Source organism: Saimiri boliviensis, chromosome 14 (genome assembly GCF_048565385.1).
Source record: "Saimiri boliviensis isolate mSaiBol1 chromosome 14, mSaiBol1.pri, whole genome shotgun sequence".
Taxonomy (NCBI): Eukaryota; Metazoa; Chordata; class Mammalia; order Primates; family Cebidae; genus Saimiri; species Saimiri boliviensis.
Window position 1 is genome coordinate 26,433,153 of NC_133462.1, and position 25,887 is coordinate 26,459,039.

The 25,887-nt window shown below is 44.9% G+C and overlaps 1 long non-coding RNA gene across 1 annotated transcript in view; it reads left to right on the top strand.

Moving 5' to 3' along the window:
- The first annotated feature begins 682 nt into the window (after nucleotides 1-682).
- The window catches only part of LOC141581010 (uncharacterized), a 38,298-nt gene continuing 13,093 nt past the window's right edge, over nucleotides 683-25,887 (top strand). The window contains exons 1-7 of the long non-coding RNA XR_012513409.1: nucleotides 683-3,664; nucleotides 13,284-13,353; nucleotides 13,494-13,832; nucleotides 16,416-16,474; nucleotides 17,655-17,788; nucleotides 19,952-20,072; nucleotides 20,742-20,927. This is a non-coding gene — a long non-coding RNA (uncharacterized LOC141581010). The remainder of the gene's footprint in view (nucleotides 3,665-13,283; nucleotides 13,354-13,493; nucleotides 13,833-16,415; nucleotides 16,475-17,654; nucleotides 17,789-19,951; nucleotides 20,073-20,741; nucleotides 20,928-25,887) is intronic.

Genomic DNA, 25,887 nt, shown 5'->3' on the forward strand with positions numbered 1-25,887 from the left:
AGTTGATGAAACCTACAAGAGAGAACTGTGTCCTCAAAGCTTAATTACCTATGAAATTGGGTGAGAAGCTGCCCTCCTGTTCTTTTAGTTTAATTCTAGGAAAATAAGAAATAAAATAGCACTGTTCAACTGAAAGTGAGTGGGTTGGAACCAAACATAATTTAACATCAGTTGTAGTAATCACTTACCCTCTGACTACCCTTTTAAAGAGGACAAAGTACATTCATATCAACTGTATGATTTGTTTTTGCTAGTAACCCTCACAGCAAGGCAGATATTGGAAATTATTTTTTTGTACTTATTTCTTTAACATAAAATAAACATATTTGTATACCAGAAAGTATATAAACTAGAGAAGAGGAGAAACTAAAGCAATAACCCATTATGTCCATGTAGGCTTTTTCATTTTTATTTATTATGGAGACAAGATTTTACCATGTTGCCCAGGCTGGCCTCAAACTCAAGGGATCCTCCTGCCTTGGCCTCCAGAACTGCTGGAATGACAGGCCTGAGTCATCACACTTAGTCTGTGTCATCTTTAAACATATATCTTTTTCTTGTTATATACCTGTAATCAATTTGAACCTTGCTTTCTTCACTTAATGTTGTATCCTAAGCTTTGTCTATGTTTTTTGTCTATGTTCTTTGTCTATGTTGTCTATCCTAAGTCATAACTTTTGATGGATTTATCACATTTTACTCTACAGTTCATTCATTTTCAATATTTGTCATTCTAAATAATATTAAGAGGGGCATTTTAGTGTACATAAGTTCTGGTGTTTAAGATTTCTCCCAAAGATTGAATTCTTGGAATTGTAATGATTAGATCAAAAGGTGCAAACATTTCTAGTGGCTTTTTATTTTTACTTTCAAATTTCTCTGCAAAGAGGCTGAGTAAGCGGTACACATCCTGCTTCACGTGAACCAATTCTCCACGTGCTAGCTAGAAACCAGATATGAGATGCTTAAGTTACTAATTTAATAGTGCGAAATGAATATTTGTTGGTATTCTCAGTTGAAGTCTTCCCAATGTAAAATTATCTTTCCATGTTTGTTTTCCGGTCCCATTTGACACACAGACAGTCCATGCTCACTGGAGAGAAAAGGACACAGGTTCTGAAACAGGGACTGGCTTGCCTGTGGCAGCAAAGCAGCATGTTGAAATCAGCTCCTGGGGCTTCCAGCTCTCAGTCCAGACCCCGTCTGCTTGAGGACTGGCCCTGCTCTGCCACTCTTCACTTGTGCAGAACTCTCCTTTCTTTGAGCCTCACTCTCCATTTGGAAAATAAAGTGCTCGGACTGTAATCAGTGGATTTCATCTTTAAATATTATTAAATTGAGGAAGATCTTCTTCAAATGAATGTGTGCTGAAACCCAGTATAGAAACTGTGAATGCAAAGCTTCTCTGAGTTGATTGGCAAGAGGATTGGAGGCCCCTGGTCACCTCCTTTTCTGTTTCAGAAAATCTCCATTCTTAATGTGCCTCCTTGAAATACTTAGATATCACCTAGTCCAAGGGGTTTCCAGGCAGCGCTCCCATCATCTTATCCAGCTTTGATTTTCCATCAGCTATCACAACTCAAACTCTCCAGGATGTATTTTAAACTGACTTTCGCATCTCTTTGCTAGCTTGCTCCCAAGCAGTTGGTATCTGGGAACTCTAGACTCGAATGATACAGTGAAAAGAAAACTAGGTGACTCAACAAGAAAAGAAAACTTCAGGCCAATATCCATGATTAACATAGATGCAAAAATCTTTAATAAAATACTGGCAAACCGATTGCAACAGCACATCAAAAAACTTATCCACCATGATCAAGTAGGCTTCATCCCAGGGATGCAAGGCCGGTTCAACATATGCAAGTCTATAAACAGAACCAAAGACCAAAAAAGAAAAAAAGAAAACTCAGTGTTGAGCCAGGACACCCAAGTTCTCTACCTACAACATGGGGTCTTTCCGTTGTTGATTTCCTCACCTAAAACAGAAATAATCACCTCTGGTTCTCCTGTCTTGCGGAGTTGTGAGGATCACAGGTGTTAAATTGTGTGTGCTGTTCTTCCCTCGTTCCAGGCGCATGGCAGGTTAACTTCCCTGTTGGAGATGACCATGTGATTCGCCAGCCAGTGATGCACCTGTGGAGATGATGTGTGTCATTTCTGGGAGGGGTGAGTTTTAAGAGCTGGTGCTTGATTCTCTGTGTTCTTTCTTCTCCTGCAGCAACTGTAGAAGCACATGTCAAAACTCGTTTCCAGTAAGCACGAATTTAAGAGTGATCAGTTTTAGCGGAAATTCCAGCATAACCAAACCGTCCTGGAGCATAACCAAAAAATAAAGCTTTGCTGCGTTGAGCCCTTAGATATTAGGGTTGTTTGCTATTACAGCAAAACCTAGCCCATCCTAACCAGTCCAGTGTGTGTGAGGATAATTAACATTGATATTCACATTATTCCTTAAACTTCTAGAGTTGCTGAAGCACATAGAGCTTCCAAAACCTAAAAAAAAAAAACGTTTCTCTGAAGACTGCCTTTGAATTGGACAGTTCAAAACACATTTAACAATTAGCCTAACATTTGTAAAAGCTTTTTTCTTGCATATTGGAAGCCAAAAATGTTAGTGAAACAAAGCGTTGGTCAGATATTTGGCTTTTCTCTCCCTCTCCAAATACTGGATCTTCAGGAGCTTAAAGGACTGTTTTTTTTTTTTTCCCTCCTACAGAGATTCAAGATGTCTAAACTAATCTCTTACTAATCCTCTTACTCTTCCAGCGAGTTCATGAAATCAGTGAGTTAAGCATTGCAGAGCATGCACGGTTATGAGAACAGCATGTTAGGGAAGGAAGCTGGTTTGCAAAAAGATTTCACCTGTGCTTTATCTTGACACAGCAGCCATAATACAAAAACAGTGCTTTAATTAGTGTTACTGATAGGAAATAAATTCATCCTGACCTTACAAAGCGTGAAGGTGATGCTTTGTAGAAGTTACGAAGGTGAACAGGGCCTGGTACAGGCAGCTCTGGAGTGGAGCTGGTTTTCTGACTTACACCAAGGGATCCTGCACAACTCAGAGATTGGAAGACTACATATTGGGTACTACGTTCACTACCTGCATGATGGGATCCATACCCAAACCTCAGGATCATGCAATATTCCTTGCACATGTCCTCCCTGTATCTGAAACAAAAGTTGAAATCGAAAAGAAAAATAAACATGAAAGGGAATCTGATTGCAAACCCACCTGAAAACTCCAGGAAGTCCAGTGCTATTTCAGTTCTTTCTCTCTCCTGTGTTTCCTGCATTCTGGCTCTATTCACAGGCTGCCTCTTTCCATGTGGTGACCTCTGCAGGCTCCAGGTCACGGAAGACGGAATGTTTCTCTGGACTAAAACCCCAACATTGAGTCACACTGGCTTGTATTGGGTTATGAATGTATTTCTGGACTTTCTGGACATGTAAGGAGAGGAGGATCCTTCTACCTTTCTTTTTGAGTCCTGAGCTCTGAAGAGGCCAGTTGCCACCCCCAGCAGCTGGCATTGGAGCCTGACAGGCAGCCCTGTTGACATTTCAACCACAGTTTCTGTTTACAGCCAGAATTCAAGGGTCTTCAGGAAGCCTCAGGGACCTTCCCTCTGCAGATGCAGCCACATAGCTGGACCTACGAGACATGGTGAGAAGGCAGAAAAGGGCACCATCTTTGTTGTTGAATTGCAAGAATGCATTTCATTTTTAATTTTAGATTCAGGACATACATGTGTATGTGCGTGTTTGTTACGTGGGTATATTGCATATTGGTGGGGATTGGGCTTCTAGTGTATCCATCACCCAAATATTGAACTTTGCCTCCAACCTTTAACCTTCTCTTCATCCCCCCTTTTGGAGTTCCTAGTGTGTATTATTTTCATCTTTATGTCCATGGGTACACAGTGTTTAGCTCCCACTTATAATTAAGAACATGTGGCATTTGGTTTTCCATTCCTGTGTTAGTTTGCTTAGGATCATGGCCTCCAGCTTCATCCATGTTGCTGCAAAGGGCATGGTTTCATTCTTTCTTATGGCTGCTTGTATTCATTCTGTAGTTCGCTGGAGTGTACCTTGGAAACCATCCCAAGGAGAATTCATACAGACGCAGTAACTGACTGTTATGCGGAAGAAAGAAATGTCTTCCCATCAAGTTCTCCCACATTCCCGTCCCCCACGGCCACCTGGGAAGGAGTCGGGAGAATTTATCCATGCAGACTTTGCATATGTGGCACTGAGTGAGGTGCTGTGGAGGATGTTGGAGACAGGGGATAGCAATGAGCTTTGCCCTGGGTGATTCTTATGTTATTAGAGCTGAAACTTAAACACAGGAAATGTCTAGAGACCATCAGGAAGATGTTAGACGTAGTTAGGTATGTGTACTCAGGAAGGGAGGAAGCAATGGTTACTGGAGGTGGAAAAGGAAGGGCCCGCAGGGGATGGATGGAGAGATGGTTAGAAAACAGTTGTGTTCACACCGAGCACGGTGGCTCATGCCTATAATCCCAGCACTTTGGGAGGCCGAGACGGGTGGATCACGAGGTCAAGAGATCGAGACCATCCTGGTCAACATGGTGAAACCCCGTCTCTACTAAAAATACAAAAAAAAAATTAGCTGGGCATGGTGGCGCGTGCCTGTAATCCCAGCTACTTAGGAGGCTGAGGCAGGAGAATTGCCTGAACCCAGGAGGCGGAGGTCGCGGTGAGCCGAGATCACGCCATTGCACTCCAGCCTGGGTAACGAGAGCGAAACACCGCCTCAAAAAAAAAAAGAAAAAAAATACAAAAATTAGCTGGGCTTGGTGGTGCGTGCCTGTAATCCCAGCTTCTCGGGAGGCTGAGGCAGGAGAATTGCCTGAACCCAGGAGGCGGAGGTTGCGGTGAGCCGAGATCATGCCATTGCACTCCAGCCTGGGTAACAAGAGCGAAACTCCGCCTCAAAAAAAAAAAAAAAAAAAAAAAAACAGTTGTGTTCACTATGGGCTGTGCGCTCACTGTGGGCTGTACACTCACTGTGGGCCATGCAACTACTGAGCACTTTGCATCATCCGTACATTCTCTCCCTCTCTCCTGTAGCTGAGGTAGTGCTAACAAGACAGTTTTGTAAATACACAGTCAGCTCAGAGAGGTTAAGGCCACCCAGCTGGTCGTGGCAGAGCCAAAGCCCAGTGACCTGAACATCGTCTACCGCTTCAGCCTCAGCTACTCCTGTGACAACTTTGGGTCAAAGTCTTGTCATGATCAACCTTCGTGATCCTGGCTCTTGGCTAGGATGTGCCAGGATGAGCAATTCAAATGATTGGTTTAGCCACAGGCTTCAAAGTTGTTTTTAAAGTAACATTTTTAGTGATTGAATGTCCTTTATATTAAAATATTTTTTTTTACATTAAAGAATAGTTAAACTTTTAGGACTTTAAGTAGAATTATGTAGATTATAATTAATCTAATATGGAAAACATTCCATGAAAATTGGGAATTTGTATTCAAGTATATAGCAGATTTTATTTTTTCTTTAAATTTACAACTGTGAAATTAGGATATTTGGGACAATCAAGACAGTATCTTTCGCTGAACTGGAAAACCCAGTAACACAGCATTCTCCCAGGCTAGAAGATGCCAGATTACTGAATTTTCACGGTATATTTCATTCTTGAAGATTGAAATGGCATATACTTGTGCTTAATACTTAGTTTCTGAAAACTCTAGTAGTAACAACAGCTCAATTTACTTAAAACATCGTTTTTTACTTATTTGATCAGAGATAAAACTGAAATCTCAACAAAAAAACTTTAAAAACACGGCTTATGGTCCTATAACAAGACAGTCAGATGTAATGAAATGACAGAATTAAGTCAGTAGCTTAACAATATCTTCAAGCATGCAGGCTCAGGCCGGGTGCTGTGGTTCATGCCCATAATCCCAGCACTCTGGGAGGCTGAGGCATGAGGATTGCTTGACCCCAGTAGTTCAGACCAGCCTGGGCAACACAGGGAGACTCCATCTCTACAAAAAATAGAATAATTACCCTGGCATGGTGGCATATACCTGTGGTCCCCGCTACTCAGGAACAGAACCCAGGCACCCCTGATCCCTTATGTGTGGGATGGGGGCTCCTGAGACAAGCTCGCGCTGTGGACTCTGGACATGACCCAAGAGAAATGGTGCACCTGGTTGGCTTTTTACATTGTGGAAGTAGCAATGCCCCTTGACTTGCCTGCTTCACCAAAGCCTCTTCTATCCAGAACTGCCTACCTACTTGTAGTCTCGGGCTGCCCATCTCATCAAGGTCATCCTCACTTGTGAAAAAAGAGTTACGGCAGCACCTCAGTTCTCCGTGAGCCAGGGACAGAGGAACATGAGCACCCTGCTTTCTTATCTCATCCTTGGATCACAGGCAATGTTTCTGTGTGTTCAAAAAATGCAACTCTGTCTTTTTTTTTTTTTTTTTTGAATTTTAATTTTTGAGACAGTTTCACTCTTATTGCCCAGGCTGGAGTGCAATGGCACAATCTCAGCTCACTGCAACTGCTATCTCCAGGGTTCAAGTGATTCTCCTGCCTCAGCCTCCTGAGTAGCTGGGATTACAGACATGCACCACCATGCCTAGCTAGTTTTTTCATATTTTTAGTACAAACGGGGTTTCTCCATGTTGGTCAGGCTGGTCTCGAACCCCTGACCTCAGGTGATTTGCCCGCCTCGGCCTCCCAAAGTGCTGGGATTATAGGCCTGAGCCATTGCGCCCAGCCAACTCTGCCTGGTTTTTTTTTTTTTTAATAGCTGAACTTAATTTCTTTTGTGAACCTTTATTCTTAGGGGCCATGGAAATTCCAGCTAATGAGAGTTTTTGCAATTTCAAAGAGGTTGCATCTAGTTCTGAGGGGCTTCTGCGGTGTGGGGGGAACAGGTTCTCCCCATCATCCTTGTCTACTTGGTGACTGCTGAGCATGTGTTTAGCCTGGGTTCCCTTGAAAGCAGACTTGAAGTAAGAATTTGTGTGCAGGTGGTTTATTTGGGAGCTGACCCCAGGAAATGAGTGATGCTGGGAAGGATCAGAACGTGGTGTGTTATTGAGTTGGTCATGCTGGGGACAGCTGGAGCTCCGTCCAACCAGGATGCTCTGAAGAATATGATGAAGGCATCTTGGAGTTGTTCATGTGAGGTCAACTTTCCCAGCCACTTTCCTTCCCACTGGTGGAGGGTTGTCTGGAGGGTGGGGCGCCTCCCTCACACTTCTCTGTTGCTCCTATGTTCCTGTGGCTGGGTTCCCACCTGCCCATCTCCTCCCCTGCTGGCAGTGTTGGGGAAGCCTTGGTGCAGAAAAGGAAAGGAGCTCAGCGTGCACTTGGGCAGGATGCTGTCAGTCTGATAACGATCAAAACCACTGCAAACTCAGGAGTGCAGCCGAGGTAGGAGGCGGGCACACAAGTGTCCTCTCCAGGGTACGAGACATGTCTGGCCCTCTTGCCCTACCTGGGACAGATGGGGAGCAGGGCCGAACGGTGCCCTGCTCCTGAGCCTCTGTGGTTATGGAGTCCTTGTGCTCATCAGCTTTCCATGAGGATGCCCAGTGTGGTCAGCCTAGACTTCCCAGGCAGCTTGTTTTTTTTCCCAAGTTTCCTGGGATCTCCCTGGCTCCAACTAGAGAGGACAGCCCAGGTCATGCTTCTCTTGAGACTCCTGAACTCCCTGGAGTTTCTTTTTCTCTCCCTACTTGGCTCAGAACGGTGTGGGGGAGGTGGTGACAGAGTACAAGCGTCACTTTCTCAGGAAGTCTGAAGGTCCCAGCATCCTGGCTTTCTTGGCTCCAAAATCCAGGAATCTTTTCTAGTTCAGAGATGGAAATGCTATTATTTCCGATCGTTATTATTCTATGCTTTGAGTTCCTTGGGGCTTAAATGTTGAGACTTAACATGAAGAATTTTTTTTTTTTTTTTGAGACGGAGTTTCGCTCTTGTTACCCAGGCTGGAGTGCAATGGCGCGATCTCGGCTCACTGCACCTTGTTGACCAGGATGGTCTCAATTTCTTGACCTCGTGATCCACCTGCCTCTGCCTCCCAAAGTGCTGGGATTACATCTTTGCTTTCTTTTCTTTCTTTCTTTTTTTGAGATGGAGTTTCGCTCTTGTTACTCAGGCTGGAGTGCAATGGCGCAATCTTGGCTCACTGCAACCTCCGCCTCCTGGGTTCAAGCAATTCTCCTGCATCAGCCTCCCAAGTAGCTGGGACTACAGGCACGCGCCACCATGCCCAGCTAATTTTTTTGTATTTTTAGTAGAGATGGGGTTTCACCATGTTGGCCAGGATGGGCTGGATCTCTTGACCTTGTGATCCACCTGCCTCGGCCTCCCAAAGTGCTGGGATGACAGGTGTGAGCCACAAGATGAAGAATTGAGTCCTGCCTTAGGCTGGCTTCCTCCTAGGAGCAGACTTGAAGAAGAAGGTTTCAGTACAAGTAGTTTATTTGGGATTTGGTTCTAGGAAGTGCGAGTAGTGAAGCAGGGAAGGGGAGAGAAAGCAGCCAGCAAAATGTGTATCATCAAACCAGTGACCACTGTGTGTGGCTGGGGTTTAATCCTGCTGGAGTGCTCTGAGAGCTGGCATAGAATACACGCCTCCTGCAGCCGTGAAAAAAAAAAAAAATCATTTTCTGTCCAGTGACATGGGTGCAGCTGGAGGCCATTGTCCTAAGAGAATTAAGGCAGAAACAGAAAACCAAATACCACATGTTCTCCCTTATAAGTAGGAGCTGAGCACTGGGGACACAGAAGTGCAAAGAGGAGAACAATAGACACTGAGAGGAAGGAAGGGAGACAAGGTGTGGAAAACTACCTATCGAGTGCTCTGTCCACTGTTTGCATGATGGGATACAGGCATTGGGTAAATACAGCCATTCCAAATGGAAAAAAAAGGGCCAAAACAAAGGGGTTATAGGTCCATGCAAGTCCAAAATCCAGCAGGGCAGTCAAATCTTAAAGCTTCAAAATGATCTTATTTGACTCCATGTCTCACATTCAGGTCATGCTGATGCAAGGAGTGGTCTCACATGGCCTTGGGAAGCTCTGCTTCTGTGGCTTTGCAGGGTACAGCCACCCTCCCAGCTGCTTTCACAGGCTGGTGTTGAGTGTCTTTGACTTTTCCAGGAGCACATTGTAAACTGTCAATGGATCTACCATTCCAGAGTCTGGAGGATAGTGGCCCTCTTCTCACAGCTTCACTAGGCAGTGCCCCAGTAAAAACTCTGACCCCATATTTTCCTTCTACACTGCCATGGCAGAGGTTCTCCATGAGGGCCCTGCCCCTGAAGCAAACCTCTGACTGGACATCCAGGTATTTGCATACATTCTCCGAAATCCAGGCAGAGGTTCCCAAACTTCAAGTACTGACAGCTGCCAGGGCTTGAGGCTTGTATCCTCTGAAGCCACGACCCAAGCTCTTCATTGGCCTCTTTCAGCCACGGCTGGAGCAACTGGGACATAAAGCACCAAGTCCCTAGGCTTCATAAAGCATAGGGACCCTGGGCCCATCCCATGAGACCACTGATTCCTCCTAGGCCTCCAGGCCTGTGATGGGAGGGGCCTCTGTGAAGTCTCCTGATATGCCCTGGAGACATTTTCCCTGTTGTCTTGGGGATTAACATTTGGCTCCTCCTTATGCAAATTTCTGCAGCTGGCTTGAATTTCCCCTCAGAAAATAAGATTTTCTTTTTTATTGCATCATCAGGCTACAAATTTTCCAAACTTTTATGCTCTGTGTCCCTTTTGAAACTGAATGCCTTTAACAGCACCTGAGTCACCTCCAGAATGCTTTGCTTCTTAGAAATTTCTTCCTCCAGATACTCTAAATCATCTTTCTCAAGTTCAAAGTTCCAAAAATCTCTAGGGTGGGGCAAAATGCTGCCAGTCTCTGCTAAAATGTAGCAAGAGTCACCTTTGCTTCAGTTTCCAGCAAGTTCCTCATCTCCATCTAAAACCACTTCAACTTTGAACTTATTGTTCATATCTCAATCAGCATTTTTGTCAAAGCTGTTCAACAAATCTCTTGGAAGTTCTAAACTTTCCCACATTTTCCTGTCTTCTTCTGAGCCCTTCAAACTGTTCTAACCTCTGCCTGTTACCCAGTTCCAAACTTGCTTCCAAAATATTCGGGTATCTTCTCAGCAGTGACCTAATGTACTGGTACGAATGTACTGTATTAGTCTGTTTTCATGCTACTGATAAAGACATACCTGAGACTGGGCAATTTACAAAAAATAGAGGTTTAATTGGACTTACAGTTCCACATGGCTGGGGAAGCCTCACAATCATGGTGAAAGGCAAGGAGGAGCAAGTTATGTCTTACATGGATGGCAGTAGGCAAAGAGAGAGCTTGCACAGAAAAACTTGTTTTTAAAACTGTCAGATCTTATAAGACTTATTACCTATCATGAGAACAGCATGGGAAAGACTTGTCCATGTGATTCAATTACCTCCCACTGTGTCCCTCCGACAACATCCGGAAATTCAAGATGAGATTTGGGTGGGGACACAGCTGTACCATATCAGAGGGTTTGCAAAGAAAAAAAAGTCAACTCACAAAAGTCAGATTAATTAGAGAAAAGGCATATAAATGTATTAATGTGCAATGGAAGGAGAAACACAAAGTAAGGACTCCTACCCACAAAGGGGTTCAGAAGCTTACATGCCATCTTGAAGCTCAGAAAAAATGAGACTTGCCATCAACAGTGGATTGGATAAAGAAATCTACATTTGTGGATTTATATGTGGTACATATATACCATAGAATACTACACAGCCATAAAAAGGACTAAAGGCATGTTCTTTGCAGCAGCATGGATGCAGCTGGAGGCCCTTATCCTAAGCTTATCTGTGTAGGAACAGAAAACCAAATACTGCATGTTCTCACTTCTAAGTGGGAGCTAAGCATTGGGCACTCGTGGACATAAAAATGGGAACAACAGACACTGGGGACTTTGCAAGGGGGAGGAAGGGAGAGGGACAGGGTTTGAAAACTATCTATTGGGAACTCTGCTCACCACCTGGGTAATGGGTTCAGTCATGCTACATCCCCTGAATCTAAAATAAAAATTGAAATTAAAAATAATAGCATAGGTAGGCTTGTTAAGTAGATGAAACTTCACAAGCGGCTGTCCTCAGAGGGGGTAGGTGGTAGATCGTTTTCTGAGACCCTTACAGGTGCCAGGCTCTCAATGTATCTTTCCTAGAGCCAGAAAAGAACAAGGAGAGGCCTCAGAGAAAACCTGACTGCGTCAGTTCAGACTCCCTACAGATGCACATCTCCCCCCACAGAATACAGCTTTGCAGGGAGACTTTGTTTGCTGGCTCTCTGAACAGCCATCTCAAATTATTTCAAAAATAGATTTTGGGATAAAATATTTGGTTTCCCTAAGTGATCACACTTGTATCGCTAGATCCTTAAGAATTTGCATAGATTGTAGCATCTCTAAGTGGCAGGTTCTGCTATCACCTCTACTTTACAAGTGAGGAAACTGAGGCTCAGGGAGTTTAAGTCACTGGCCAAGTGCACCATAGCAAGTAGTTAGTGAAGCTCTTTACCTGCTGTGCTTGGAATCTTCTTTTTCAGCCATACTCTTCCTTGTGCCTCGCCTCCTTCAAACCTGGAGGGCAGGGCATCATTTCAGACTGCCTTCTGCCCAGGCACAGTGGGAGATAAGCATTAATGCGGGCTTAGTATGTGTTTAATAAGTAAAAGCATGAATGCATGAATGCTAAGAACAGCTCAACTGTGATACGAAGGTGAGCTGTATTCACAGTTCATATTTAGTTGGGGTGGGGGTTAGGCAGGTATTATATATAATGTTGGATGCAAGCTGAAAAGCAATTGATGAGTGCTTACAGTGAAGCCAGCATGGCTGTCACTAGATAAAAGGGTACTTCTCCAGCCTGGAGCTATAAATATCATCTTTGCAAGTTTGCATGGCTTTTCCCAAGTCTTTTCCGAAGACCTGCGTGGCAGGAAGTCTAAATGAGTTTCCTCTCGGTTACTAGACACTTTGGAAGGGAGCTGTTGCCCAGATTTGCCATGCAATTCGCTGCCAGAAGCCTCCATCATCCTTTCCCTCCTCAGAGAGCAAGTTTTCCCATGTAATTATCCAAAGCCGTAGCTGGGAATCTAAGCAGAAGCTGGAGGGTTTCCACACAGTTGCTGCAGACTACCTGCCTGTCTTTGAAGACAGTGGCATGACAATTTGAGGAGGCACTACAGATTTCCTTAGCAGTGTCACCTCAACTGTGATCTGCCAAAGCCATTTATATGTGGATGAGACCACAATCCAACCTCAACAGTAGCGTAAGTTTAGTTCTAGACAGAAAGGGCCCCTACAAAATGCCAGTTCTGACAACTCTGCCTGCAGGTTTTGATTTTATTTAAATGAATGCTCATTGTTGGCAAGATATACCGATAAGCCCACATTTTCAAGATCAACCCACAGATGTAAAACACGAGCAGATGCTGCAGAGAGCCCTTTGATTCCCGGAAACTGCCATGTTCTGTAGGCAAAGGTTCATTCTCTTTTTTATGTTGCTGGAGGTGCTCTGGATTTTAACCCAAGTGCTCCTAACTTACACAGGGAAGAGTCACTTAGAGACTTCCTGTGTCCATAGCAGCTTTATGAGGATAGAGGGATTTTAAAGGAAAGCACAACTTGCATGCAATACCTGGAGTAATTCTGCAACTTAGTAAAAGTTTCTTTTTTTTTTTTTTTTTTTTTTTTGAGACGAAGTTTTGCTCTTGTTACCCACACTGGAGTGCAGTGGCATGATCTCGGCTCACCGCAACCTCCGCCTCCTGGGTTCAAGCAATTCTCCTGCCTCAGCCTCCCTAGTAGCTGGGACTACAGGCACGTGCCACCATGCCCAGCTAATGTTTTGTATTTTTAGTAGAGACGGGGTTTCACCATGTTGACCAGGATGGTCTGGATCTCTTGACCTCGTGATCCACCCGCCTCGGCCTCCCAAAGTGCTGGGATTATAGGCGTGAGCCACCGCGCCCGGCCCACTGGGGTATTTTTTTTTAAGACAGATTAACTGATTGCCAGGGTACTCTAAATAAGAGTTGATAATATGAATTCTCTTTGCATTCAAAGTCAATGAATCTTAAAAACAGAAAAGGGAACTAAGATGTTGGTCCTGAAGTTGCTAATGGAGACTGTCACTGGGGCCTCCTGGTAAAACACTGGCCTTTATTTCTCTCCTCCTTCTTTCCTCCCGTTTATCCATTCATCCAAGCAGGATGTGTCTTACTAGAGGCTCTATTCCCACCGCTGTTCGTAATGGAGGCACGTGGCAGTGAGGAAGGCAGGTAAGACCCTACTCATCAAATTTCATCCTAAGGCATGACGGTGTGGGAAAGGCAGGAAATATACAAGTAAGCAGATGAATAAAGAAGGTATTTTCTATGTGAAAAGGGCTATGAATAAAAATTAAATTTGTGTCTTGTAGAGAGTGCCGTGTGGAGTGCAGTGGCTACTGTAGATGGAGTGAGTTGAGAAGAGTTTCCAGAGGAGGTAACCTCTCAGCCAGTACCCGGGTGGTGAGGACGCCGCATATCAGAGGGGCTGAGGAAAGGGCGCTCCACACAGAGGACAAGCCAGGCGACCCTGACCTGAGGCTGCTCACTGCCTCCTGGGAAAAGGCTAAAGAATGATCTGAGAAAGTCATGAGTTGAAAATGTGGAGTTTGTCCGTGCCCACTAGGACGAAGAGGGGAACCAGAGCACTGTGGATGATTCTCCTTCAAGGGCTTCCATGTGAATTTCACTTTTGGAAAATGTTTTTTCAGGTATTGGTTATTTTTCTTCTTGGCCACTTGATGACACTGTTGCACCATGTAGTTTTACTAGGTCCCTTTTGAGGATGGTGTTGGAAATAATGACAGTGTATCTTCCTGAGACAGAGACAATCTTTTTTTTTTTCCATGTTAAGCAATAATTTGCTACTGTTGAAATTCTTTTCCACTAGAAAGGACAGCTTTCACCCAAAACCTAGAAAAGGGTTGCCATGTCTGTAGAGGCCAATCTTGATGGATTCTGGAACCCCAAAACCACCAAATTCTCTGTCTCAATAAAACTGCCCCATGACTCACCTCACCCTTGCAAACCAAAAAGTCTCTGAGGCAAGTCTCAATCCGTTTAGAGGTTGACTTTGCCAAGGTTAAGGACATGCCTGTGACACCCTCGGGATGTCCTGATGACGTGCCCATTCACGAAGTCACTCTCTGTTGAACAGCTGGCATCAATTAAACTTAGTGGCCTGGAAGAGGCAGAGCTGAATAAGATGTAGTCCCATGAGGAAGGAGACCCAGGCATCTAGAATGACCTCCCCCTTGACTTCCACACTGCATTTCAATAGAAAAAAAGGCTGGCTGACTGGCACCTCCTAAATTGCCTTCCTATAGATGGCAGGCATAGTATGGGGGGACTCTCTCCGGAAGGCATTGTTTTACTTAAACAAGCTCAAACCCGCACCCCACTCTTCCATCGAGCAAGACCCTTTCACATGTGATTTCCAAGACTAAACCCAAGACCCTTTCATGTGTTATTCACGTGTAATATCTAGAGTGTAAGCTTGTATAAAGGCAGAGCTTCTCTTTGTTTCTTTTTTTTTTTGAGATGGAGTTTTGCGCTTGTTACCCAGGCTGGAGTGCAATGGCGTGATCTTGGCTCACCGCAACCTCCGTCTCCTGGGTTCAGGCAATTCTCCTGCTTCAGCCTCCTGAGTAGCTGGGATTACAGGCACGCACCACCATGCCCAGCTAATTTTTTGTCGGGGTTTCACCATGTTGACCAGGATGGTCTCGATCTCTTGACCTCGTGATCCATCCGCCTCGGCCTCCCAAAGTGCTGGGATTACAGGCTTGAGCCACCGCGCCAGGCCGCTTCTCTTTGTTAAATGAGCTTGGCTGTTAGACAAATTGTTGCCTTGCTCCGGGCTGTGATAATAAAACACCTCTTCCTTCCTAGTTTGGTGTCTGAGAGGTCTGTTTCTCAAGGCTGTTCCTGATGGAGGAGAAGGAGGCAGGCAGCACCTCATGGCTCAGGGGCTCTGAGGAAGTGGTGTGCAATGATGCCCGCAGACATCCTGAGCAAGGTGGCATTTGGGTTCAGTGGGTTTGGGCAACGGTATTTATCCTCATAAATATTCTTGATTTAAAGATCTTTTAAATATTTTTTATTTGCATTTTGTACAATAGCTGTAGGGATACAAATAGTTTTGGTTACATAGATGAATTGTATAGTGTTGAAGTTGGAGATTTTAGTGCGCCTGTCACCTGAGTAGTGTACATTGTACTCATTGAGTAGTTTATTATCACTCACCTTCCTCCCACCCTCCTGCTTTTGAGTCTCCACAGTTCGTTATATTCCTCTGTATGTCTTTGCATACCCATGGCTTAGCTCCCACTTATAAGTGAGAATGTTCAATACTTGGTTTTCCATTCCTGACTTACTTCACTTAAAATAATGGCCTCTAGCTCCATTGAAGTTGTTGCAAAAGACATTATTTTATTCCTTTGTACGGATGAGTAGTATTTCATGGTGTGTGTGTGTTTGTGTACACACACCACACTTTATCCACTCATCGGTTGATGGGTACTTAGGTTGATTCCATGTAGTTGCAATTGTGAATTGTGCTGTAATAAAGATATGCATGCAGCTGTTTTTTGATGTAGTGACTTTTTGGGGAGCCGGATCCCAGGCACAGAATTTCTGGATAGAATAATAGACCTACATTAAGTTCTTTGACAAAAATCCACACCATTTTCCACAGAGGTTTTGCTAATTTACAGTCCCACCAGCTGTGTTTAAGTGTTCCATTTTCACTACATCCATACCAACATCTGTTGCTTTTTGACTTTTTTTAAATGGCCATTCTGACTGGGATAAAGTGGGGCCTCATTATGCTTCTAATTGCATTTCTCTGACGATTAGTGATGTTGAGCATTTTTTTCACATGTCTTTTGGCTTTCTGCATGTCTTCTTTTGAGAAATGTGTATTCACTTGACTCAGGGATTTTTATCCTTGCTCTTGTTTCTTCCTGGAATGTTCTTGCTTTACCTACCTAGGTGTCTTCTCTTCATTCAGGTCTCAATGCCAAGGTTTTCCCTGACGACCTGATCTAGCTTCTCTTTCCCCATTGAGATGGAGCAGGAGGCCCCTTTATTAGCAAATCCCAAGCATGAAAATCAAGGAGAATCATGAGATTTCAGGCACCTAGCTAGCTCCAGAAGTCAATAAGTTACTTGTTAATAAAGAAGGCAATAGTAGACTAAAGGGCACCTGAGGAAATTAGAGTCCTTGAGATGTTTGCTTTCCCTAAAGAACCCAAGGAGAACATCTTAACCTGTGCTCCTGAACTGTCTTTCAGAAACTCAGAACTCCACTGGGGGCCCCCAGTGAAGGGATCAGCCAACATGCAGACCTCAGGTAAGTGGGAAGTGAAGATGAACTTTAATCATCATCTTTTGTTATGAGTTTCTTTCTGGGGGGCTTGGAGGAAGTCACTCACCCTAGCCAGTTGACATTCTTCTACTGGTTGGTAAGGTAGCTATGCCTGTAATGCCAGCACTTTGGGAGGTCAAGGTGGGAGGATTGCTTGAGGCCAGGAGCTTGAGACCAGCTGAGCAACATAGTGACATTCCACCTCACTATGGTTTGGTTTTTTTTTTTTTTTTTTTGAAAAATTAAAAAATTAGGCACTGGGTTGCACACCTGTAGTCCCAGCTGCTCGAGAGGCTGAGGCAGGAGGCTGCAGTGAGCTATAATCATGCCACTGCACTCCAGCCTGGGTGACAGAGTGAGACACTGTCTCAAAAAATAAAAGGACATTTTTCTACTGACCCCAAATTTTTGAATAAAGCTGCTCTTTCGTCACCAATTGCAAATTGCAAAGTTTTTGAATCTACCTATAACCTGTAAGTCCTCACTTCAAGATACCACACCCTTCTAGGTCTAAACCAATGTGTAACCTCCATATATTAAATTGATGGTTTTGCCTGTGGCTTCTGTTTTCCTGTAATTTACCCCTTCCTTTAAAAATCTGTGCCTGCAAGCCATCGGGGAGGTTACGATCTGAGCAATAGCTGCCTGGTCATCTTTGCTTGGCATTTGCAATAAAAGCCTTTCTATTGCTGAAAAACCTCAGTGTGAGTATCTGGTTTTACTGCACCCAGGCTAGCAGCCCCCAGTGGGGTTCTAAAACATCATTTCCCTCCCTCCTACTGCTTTTTAATTATCTTCCCAGGACTAGTGGTTATCTGTAGATGCCTTAGTTACTTTTTTCTTTATTGTATGCCTCTTGTTTCCTGGCTCCCACTTGAATACAAACCCCTTAAGACCAGGCACCTCATCTGTCTTACACCTCTACCCCAGGGCTGGGATCAGTCCTGCATGTGGTTGGTCCTCAATAACTATCTGTTGAGTGAATAAATAAACTGACAGAAGACACACGTGGGAGATTGATTCCCCATTGCTTTGCTCTCTGCCTCAGTGGTACCACATTCCCCATGCTCTCCCTACCTCCCGCCCCCACTGCACCTTCCTATTCTGTGACTGAGCTTGGCTTGGCCGACCTGAGCCAATAGGGTTTTTTTTTTCCCCCTCCCAGGAGCACATTCCGGAGAACACACTGCTTGCAAAGGAACTGGGCAAATGAAGGGCTCGCTCTCTTTTATCTGGCTGGAGCAGGCTTGCAAAAGCACTTCCTTCTAGCACCCATGAGGTCATTGCCTAGTCCTGGAGGTAAGGAGAGGGTCCAGTGAGCCCTGAACCGAAAGGTTCTAAGCTCCTCTTCTCTGGGGGACCTGAGTGTGGGCCAGATGTTACCTGAAAATAACCAGGATCTGTCTGCCTGGTGAGTGACAAACTACTCTCCATGAGAAGGCAGAAAAGGCAGGTATTGAACAACAGGAGTTTTATTATTCGGCACATGTAAGGAGGACACGAGCGTATTCTCCAAAGCAGTGTGTCCCTGAGGGAAAGGGAAGGGAGGGTTTGATGGGGTGACGGGGAAGGAGGAGGGAGCACCATAGCATGGAGAGGAGGGTTCCCAGTGGTGCTGACACAGCAAGTCCATGCCAGCACATGGCGCGCGTGTTATGGTGATGAAACTGTGGCTCCTCCTGGGACGGACACTTTAGCGTGGTCATGAGGAAAGCTCACTATAAGTTACCAGGCTCAGCCAGGACCTGGTTTTAATCAAGCAGGTGACCGTATTTCACACAGAGCTTAAGAGAAATGGTGCAGGGTAGGAGGCTGTGCACCAGGCCGATGGCTCACACTGATTGAATTCCTATGATCTGGGGAGACCACCCCCCGTTTGCTTACACAGCCCCTCGAAGCAGAGTCCAAGAGAAAAAAGGCACCCACTGATTTTTCTACTTTTAAAACTTCAATGTAGTGTTACTATTATTTTTCTTTACATTAACCAAATAACAGAAGAGCTGCCAGATTGTGAATGGTTAGAGAAGGCGTGCCCTAGAAGGTGCATGAGTGAAACAATTCAAACACACATGGGATGAATTCTCCAAATCTCACATGTTCCCCAGATATGTGCAATCATGTATCAATGAAGACATTAAAAATATGCATGGGGAAGGTGTACTTTTTGTTTTAACCTACTTGGCTAAAACTGAGCACTAGGTTGATTCCTGAGTGTAGGAAAACATCTCTTATAGAGAGACCAGGTAGAGCAATGCCAAATTCATATCACAAAAGCAGTATTTCCCAGTCAGGTGTGGTGGCTCATTCCTGCAATCCCAGTACTTTGGGAGGCCAAGGTAGGCGGATCACTTGAGGTCAGAAGTTTGAGATCAGCCTGGCCAATATGGTGAAACCCCATCTCTGCTAAAATACAAATAAAATTAGCCAGATATGGTGGCTTATGCCTATAATCCCAGCTACTCAGGAGGCTGAAGCAGGAGAATTGCTTGAACTCAAAATGTCTTATCCTAAGGCTGTGAAAAAAAAGAAACAGTTTAGGCACAAAGCTCACTGCCAAAGAGTGCTCTGCCACCTCTGCTTGTCAGGGACGGAAGGGGTCTTGCTGGCAACACATTCCCACGGTTGGACGGGCCCCTGCTGAGCTGCACAGCACAGGAGGAGCAGACACTGAGATCCCTTATGTGGATGTGAGACCTGGCTGCCCACTCACACGACCTGGCGAGCTTGAAATCAGCATCTAAAATGCCCCAGGAGAACTAGGCACTGGCTCTGACAGGTTAAGAAGGCAAAAGTCTGCTGCTCTGGGGTGATGGGGGTAATTGGGGTGAGTGTTGTGAACAGAAATCATACATTTTTCAGACATTTTTTACCATCGTCAGATTTAAACTCCCATCTCCAAGTCTATGATCTTTCTTCTTCCCTCTGAAATGTGTTCTCTAGTAGGGAGTTTTCTGAGGTATGTGCCAAGGGCACATTCTGGTACAGCTTGCCCGCCCTGCCTTTCCATTGCTCCAGGAGCAGTCAGGATTTGGTAAAGGTTGGGAACGAATCTCAGAGCTCAGCTTTGAGAGTCCACACCCTGCAGTCACATCCTGGGGAGGTCACCACCCTGACTCTCTGGGTGGAGCAAACAGGCCAAGAAGACAATGGCTCCAAAGGTGTTAGGACACAGCAGCCACTGGGGACTGGGTCTAGCAGCTCAGCAGGGGGGCCAGGGAAGGGCCATGAGTCTTTTGCATTGGGAAATAGTTAGGTCTGAGACTTCCGGTGAGGGCCACAGGCAGCCTAAGCAATCTTGTGCTGGAAGAGGTGCTTCTAATCACAAAAAGGGCAGTAAGATGGTTGTTTTTTGCCTGGGAAGGACAGGTGACAAGGTGAAGGTCACAGGCAAGGTCATGGTCTTTTCCTATGTGTGGGGATGCCGAATGCTGACATCTCCATGTCCCACCTTTCTATATCCAGATGAATAATGAAGCATTTTCTCTGTGGAGGACAATATGTGGTGTATGCAGCTCTTTCTATCAGGCATGGAGATTTGCAAGCCCCGGGCTGATCTCTACCCAGCCACTTCTGCCTGGATTCGGTAAGGGCAGGTCTAGATTCCCCTATCTGCTGAGCTGTGAGAACTGCCGTCTTCAGTGTATGAGTCTTCATGGGAGCAGAGGCGTGGGCTAAGAGTTTAATATTATCACTTAAAACTTAAAAACTGGGTTGGAGCTAAGTTAGAACAAACCAAAAAGGAACTATTCTTAAGACTCGGAGGGAAATATGTGACAATGACTCATTTTAAACTAGAATCCAGTGGGGTGATGAGCTCCCTTTTGAGCATTTGACAGTGTCTATACATTCTCAAATGCAGGCATCATTAAGGGAGATGCGTCTGACAGCAGCAAGAGTCATTTTAATTGAGAAAGTGGTTTCACACAGATATATAGGAATGAAATGGATATGTCTACACACATTTAGATGTATAGACATCTATGCATAGATGTGAATCTACAACTGTGTATCGACACAGATTCTGTCCTCTTCCCTCCTTCCTTCCCTCTTTCCACAGTCAAGGTTGAGTCTAAAAGATGTTAAGAGCATCAGTTGAAAAGTAAAGCTCATTTTAAACTAGTTACTCAACTTTACGTACTGCATGTTTTCTAAAGTCAGAATATTTTTAAAGGTTCTGATTTTACTCCACAACTGAAAGAGAGCCTCTTCCTTCTTTCTTGTTTGTCTTTCTTCACCCCTTCCTGTTCTGAAGGTTTGGGAAGGACAGGACCTCCATCAGTCGCACTGGAAATGACCCTGCCCCCAGCCTTAGTTTGTGACTGACTGAAATTCCTGTGTCCTCAAAGCGGAGGTCTTCCGTTTGCACTGATTCATCGATACTCATGGTGTTGTGGGACTTTTGTGAATCTGCCGGGATATGCCATGTTATCGGCTGCAGGTTCGTGTAAAGATCTGACCCCTGAACACATCTTTTGTGAACTAACAGAGAAACAGATGCTAATAGATGTGTGTGTGTGTGTGCGTGTGTCATCCATACCTAGGGAGACAACAGGGGTGCCAACCCCCAAGAGCAGATCCCTGGCAGGGCTCAAACTGCAGGGGAGATGCTGCGGGGGTCTGTGGTTACTTTTGTGCTGAAGACCTTCTTCAATGGTGCCACTTTATCTGCAATTGTAATTATTTATCTGGAAACTAGGGACCTAGGCTTTTATGAAGTAATAAAGCTAATTAGGCACAACAAATCCTGTCTATGCTTAGTTTGCTCAGGACTGCATAGTGCATATTAGTTTGCTTGGTAGGAAACTTGGTAGGAGCCTCTGCTGTGGCATGACAGTGCTGCAGTCCTCCCAGGCTGCTTCAGCCCCACCAGAAAAGAAAATGAAACAATGCATTCGAGGCACGAGCCTGCTCAGATCACCGATTAATTACCCACTGAGCTGTGAGCCAGCCAAAGGGCTTTGTCAGCTTGCACCTTGAAGCCAATGGCAGAATTCTAGGTGCTGCAATTGGGAATATGGAACTGTGGTCAACGTACATGGCCACTGGGTACAGTCTAGGGCAAGGAGGAAGAAGTCAAGGTCACGCCAAAACCCAGGAAGAACATGGGCACCAGCCACTCAGACTTGCCACAAAACCCATCTGCTTTGACCAGTCTTGCAACGTGAGGACATTGAAAAGAAATCACCTCAACAGAGTGAGACTCTGTCTCAAAAAAAGTGGGAAAAAAAGAAAAGAAAAGAAAAAGAAAGAAATCGCCTGTACAGCTGTAAACTCCTGGGCGTTTTTGCCTAGGGCAGTTCCCAGGGGCTAGAGAAATACCACAAGAATAAAGGTGACTCATAAAACGATCATGCATGTAAATTAGAAGCAGAAAGTGTATTTTAATTAGACTTGGTTACTACTTTCACCCGAGTTTCAAGCATTAAATTTTCTCTTTCATTTCCTGCGTGAGTAATCCTGGCCCTGATTAATTGAAAACACTAGGTCCTGGCTACTCCCACACATTCCCCACGGAGGGGACTGTGCTTCCATGACAAATGGTCACAGAATGTGCTGCATTATCATTCCTCGGCAGAGCAAATAAAGAGGGGAAATCATTTATTCCCAGCATCCCCCAAGCAGCCTTCGGGGATGGCAGTGGCCAGCTCTGACACCGGCTGATTGATGGTGGCGGCACTGATTTATGTTACCCGCAGACAGAGCCCATGCCCTCTCACTCCATTAGCCAAGTCAGAAACATCAAACTTTTACGGAATCCATTTCAGCTGAAACAACAGACTCCTTTATCATTGTAGTAAGTGTTAGGAATTATATTTCCTCTGGAAAATTAATATCTTTAATGGGCCAAGTTGATAATTCAGAAAATTTTTTTGATGCCAAAATCGTTGCATTTTTACCCCGAAGAGAAGGAGTGGAAGTGGGGACTCTGTTGGTTTCTTGAGGAACTAGAAATGAGGCTCTCCCAGTGTGCCAGTGTTTGCCAACACGCTTGGCACTTTTGCAGTGCTATGGGTCAGGCACCAGATAATGCTGCCGGACCACTTTAACTTTCAAAAAAAAGTCTGTCCTTGAAGTTCAGTCTCATAAAAATGAACAAATGATTTGTGCCCTTTCTTAAGCTTTTTTTTTTTTTTTTTTTTTTTTAAATAAAAATGAATGTCTTGAAGGTCCATTTTCCAAGTGTGGATAGTTCTGTTTCTTGCTTGACATTAAAGCGAATCCTATAATTACTTTCTTCTGATCTTATTCAAGATGGTCAAAGTTGGGGTGAGACATACACAGCCTACTGTGGTTACATGATTAGTTTTGTGCGACCACCTGCTGGGCAGGTTCCTGAAGTGGTGCTTAGCTGATTACTCCACCGAGTGCTGGACAAACGGGTCAGAATGTTAGCTTTTGGCATCTTTCATATAATTTATAATGCAAAACACCTCTGGGGGTTGTAAATTTTTTTTTACTTAATTTATTCTTAAATAAAATGATAGACGACGTTCCTCTTCATTGAAAGCAAATGTTTAAAAGGTCTTTTTTTTTTCTTGTTTTTCCACATAGTGCAGATAAACACACTCAGGGACAGGGGGTAGCTGCTCAGGCATTTCCAGGTGAGATGTATCCTGTTGAAAAATAACAGCTCTCCAGAGAAGCGCCCGTCTGTGAACGGTGGTGTAGATGCACTGATCTGGCAGGGGGAGTGATCTAGGGACTGACAGCAGCCACCACATAAGATTTCCTGAAGACTGGCAGTCAGCCCTGACATTGTCATCTTCGCAAGCCCCAGAATTAGATCGGCTAAGTCAGTGTCTGCAGGATCTGCCTTCCTAGATGAGGCTTCTTGGCGCTTGTACTGATTATTTGTTGTGTGGGGGGACTCCCAGCCTCCAAGTCCCTCTATGCAACAACATGACACCTTCCTTGTAAGGAACCATTTATTCGTCCTTTAGGACCACCTTGGTGGGGCTGTTAATCAGAGTACACAGACCTTCCCTGGCCAATGAGCAGACTTGGAGTAGGTGTCTCCCAGCATTTCCAGCTGAGAGCCCAGAGCAGACTCTGACCTACGTATTTATTCTTGACGTTCCAGTGACAAGTTTTACAAGCGGATGCTCTGTATTCTGTCATTGGTTAAAGGTAAACTAACCAGGCAGCTAGTATATGTTTACTATAGGCTAAAGATAAACGAGAAAGCGCTCTTTAGAGAGAACACAGGAAAAAATCACATATCCTGCGTTCAAAGAACTAATTCATCTGGTGTGAGACATACTCATATTGGTTACTGTGTTATCATCCTTTTAGCAGTTCTCCGCTTTTGGGGGTTGGCTAGGTTTTCCTTGCCACCGCTCTCAGCAAGCAATATGATTTCTCACACACGTCAGAATTTGCTCTCAACAAGTTGGTAAGAGTAAGCACAGAAGACTGAGTTTAAGATTCCAAAGAGGCCAGGCGCGGTGGCTCAAGCCTGTAATCCCAGCACTTTGGGAGGCCGAGGCGGGTAGATCACGAGGTCAAGAGATTGAGACCATCCTGGTCAACATGGTGAAACCCCGTCTCTACTAAAAATACAAAAAATTAGCTGGGCATGGTGGCACGTGCCTGTAATCCCACCTACTCAGGAGGCTGAGGCAGGAGAATTGCCTGAACCCAGGAGGCAGAGGTTGCAGTGAGCCGAGATAGCGCCATTGCACTCCAGCCTGGGTAACAAGAGTGAAACTCCATCTCAAAAAAAAAGAAAAAAAAAATTCCAAAGAACACAGAGTTATTAGGGGCAAAAGACATCTCTAACAGTTGGATAAGTATTGCTTGTATCCATTTTCCCTTGAAAAGCAGGGCTATGCTATTAGTTACAAATGCAGGGTGCGTGTAACAGCCCGGATGTGTATTGTTTTGACGTGGATATCCGTGCTGAGCTTTAGAAACAAGCCTTGGGGAATGCTGATGAGAAGGTGAGGCTGAGTGAGGGAGAGAGGGAGAAGTGGCAGATGACTCACCAAGGAGTATATTCTAAAATCTCAAAGGAAAGCTCCGTTCTGCTGTGTACGCACTCCCAGGGGGAGGATGGTCTCCTGTCCCTAAATTCTCCCAATAGCCACATTGTGGACTCTGGCTACCAGTCGCATCTACAAAAGAACTCTTGCCTCTATCCACTTCATAGGATGGCGAGGAGTGTCTATGTGAGATTTTAATTTCCTTTTGTGTAAGATAATGAAAGCGACGTCACAGTAATATTGACAAAAGTAAGTAAAAAAGAGTGCAGAAAGTACTTAGCACAATACAGTACTGGAAAAGTGCCCGATCATTTCCTCCTGTTAATGTTTCATTGGGGCAGAAAACTCACTGCTAGAGAAAAAGAGATCAGAACTCAAAGAATGAGCTAATTCTCCAGCTGTATGATTCTGTGAAGCTGAAGCACACATATGTCAGGAAAAAAAAAATTCAATCTGTTCAAAAACGAATTTTCATGTTTGGGTCCTGGAATCAATTGTGAAACAGCTCTGTTGAGATGACACATCAGATGTCTCCCTGCCTCTATACTGCATCAGGCCAGCTTCCGTCTCCTATTTCCTTTTCTTTCCTTTTTTTTCTTTTTCTTTTTTTTTTTTTAAAGGCAGAGTCTCACTCTTTCCCCCAGGCTGGAGTGCAGTTGGTATGCTCCAGCCTCCAGCCTCAGCCTCCAGGTTTCAAGTGATCCTCCAGCCTCAGCCTCCAGGGTTCAAGTGATCCTCCAGCCTCAGCCTTCTGAGTAGTTGGGACTGCAGGTGTGCAACATCATGCCCAGCTAATTTGCTTAAAAAATTATTTTTAGTAGAGACAGGGTTTTGCTGTGTGGCCCAGGCTGGTCTCAAACTCCCGGCCTAAGGCTATATTTCTGCTTTGGTATCTTCCTGTCCTGTGCCTTGCATTCCAAGCATGAGATACCACGTCCTGCCTTTATCTCTGTCTCAATCCAGGAATAGATCCATTATCTTGAGTCTGAAAGGACTTACGCCAGGCTGAGTTTTCCCTTAGAAACAACCCCAAAACCAAGATTTTAATGCAAGTGTTTATTCAGGAGACAAACCCAGAAAGTGCAGTTGAGAAGGGCAAAGAGGCAGAGGGAGGAGAGAGGAGACACTGTGTGTTAAAGAGCTGGCCACTGTTGTGGACAGTGGGGCTCAGCTGAAACTCCGGAGGACCTGTGGAGCCCGAGCCACAGAGCTATGCCCCCTGAGGGGAGGAGTCTGCCGCATCCATCCTTCAGTCCTGCCCATCAAAGGCTTAGGGCATCAGCTCCTCGGCGCTTCCTGCCCGCCTTGCGTGGGGACCCTGATGTTTCTTAGAAAGCTCTCCAGGGACAGTCTCAGGCCCCACAGCAGGAAACCATCAGCACACATTGAACCCCGAAGGGAAACAGGCAGGGCACA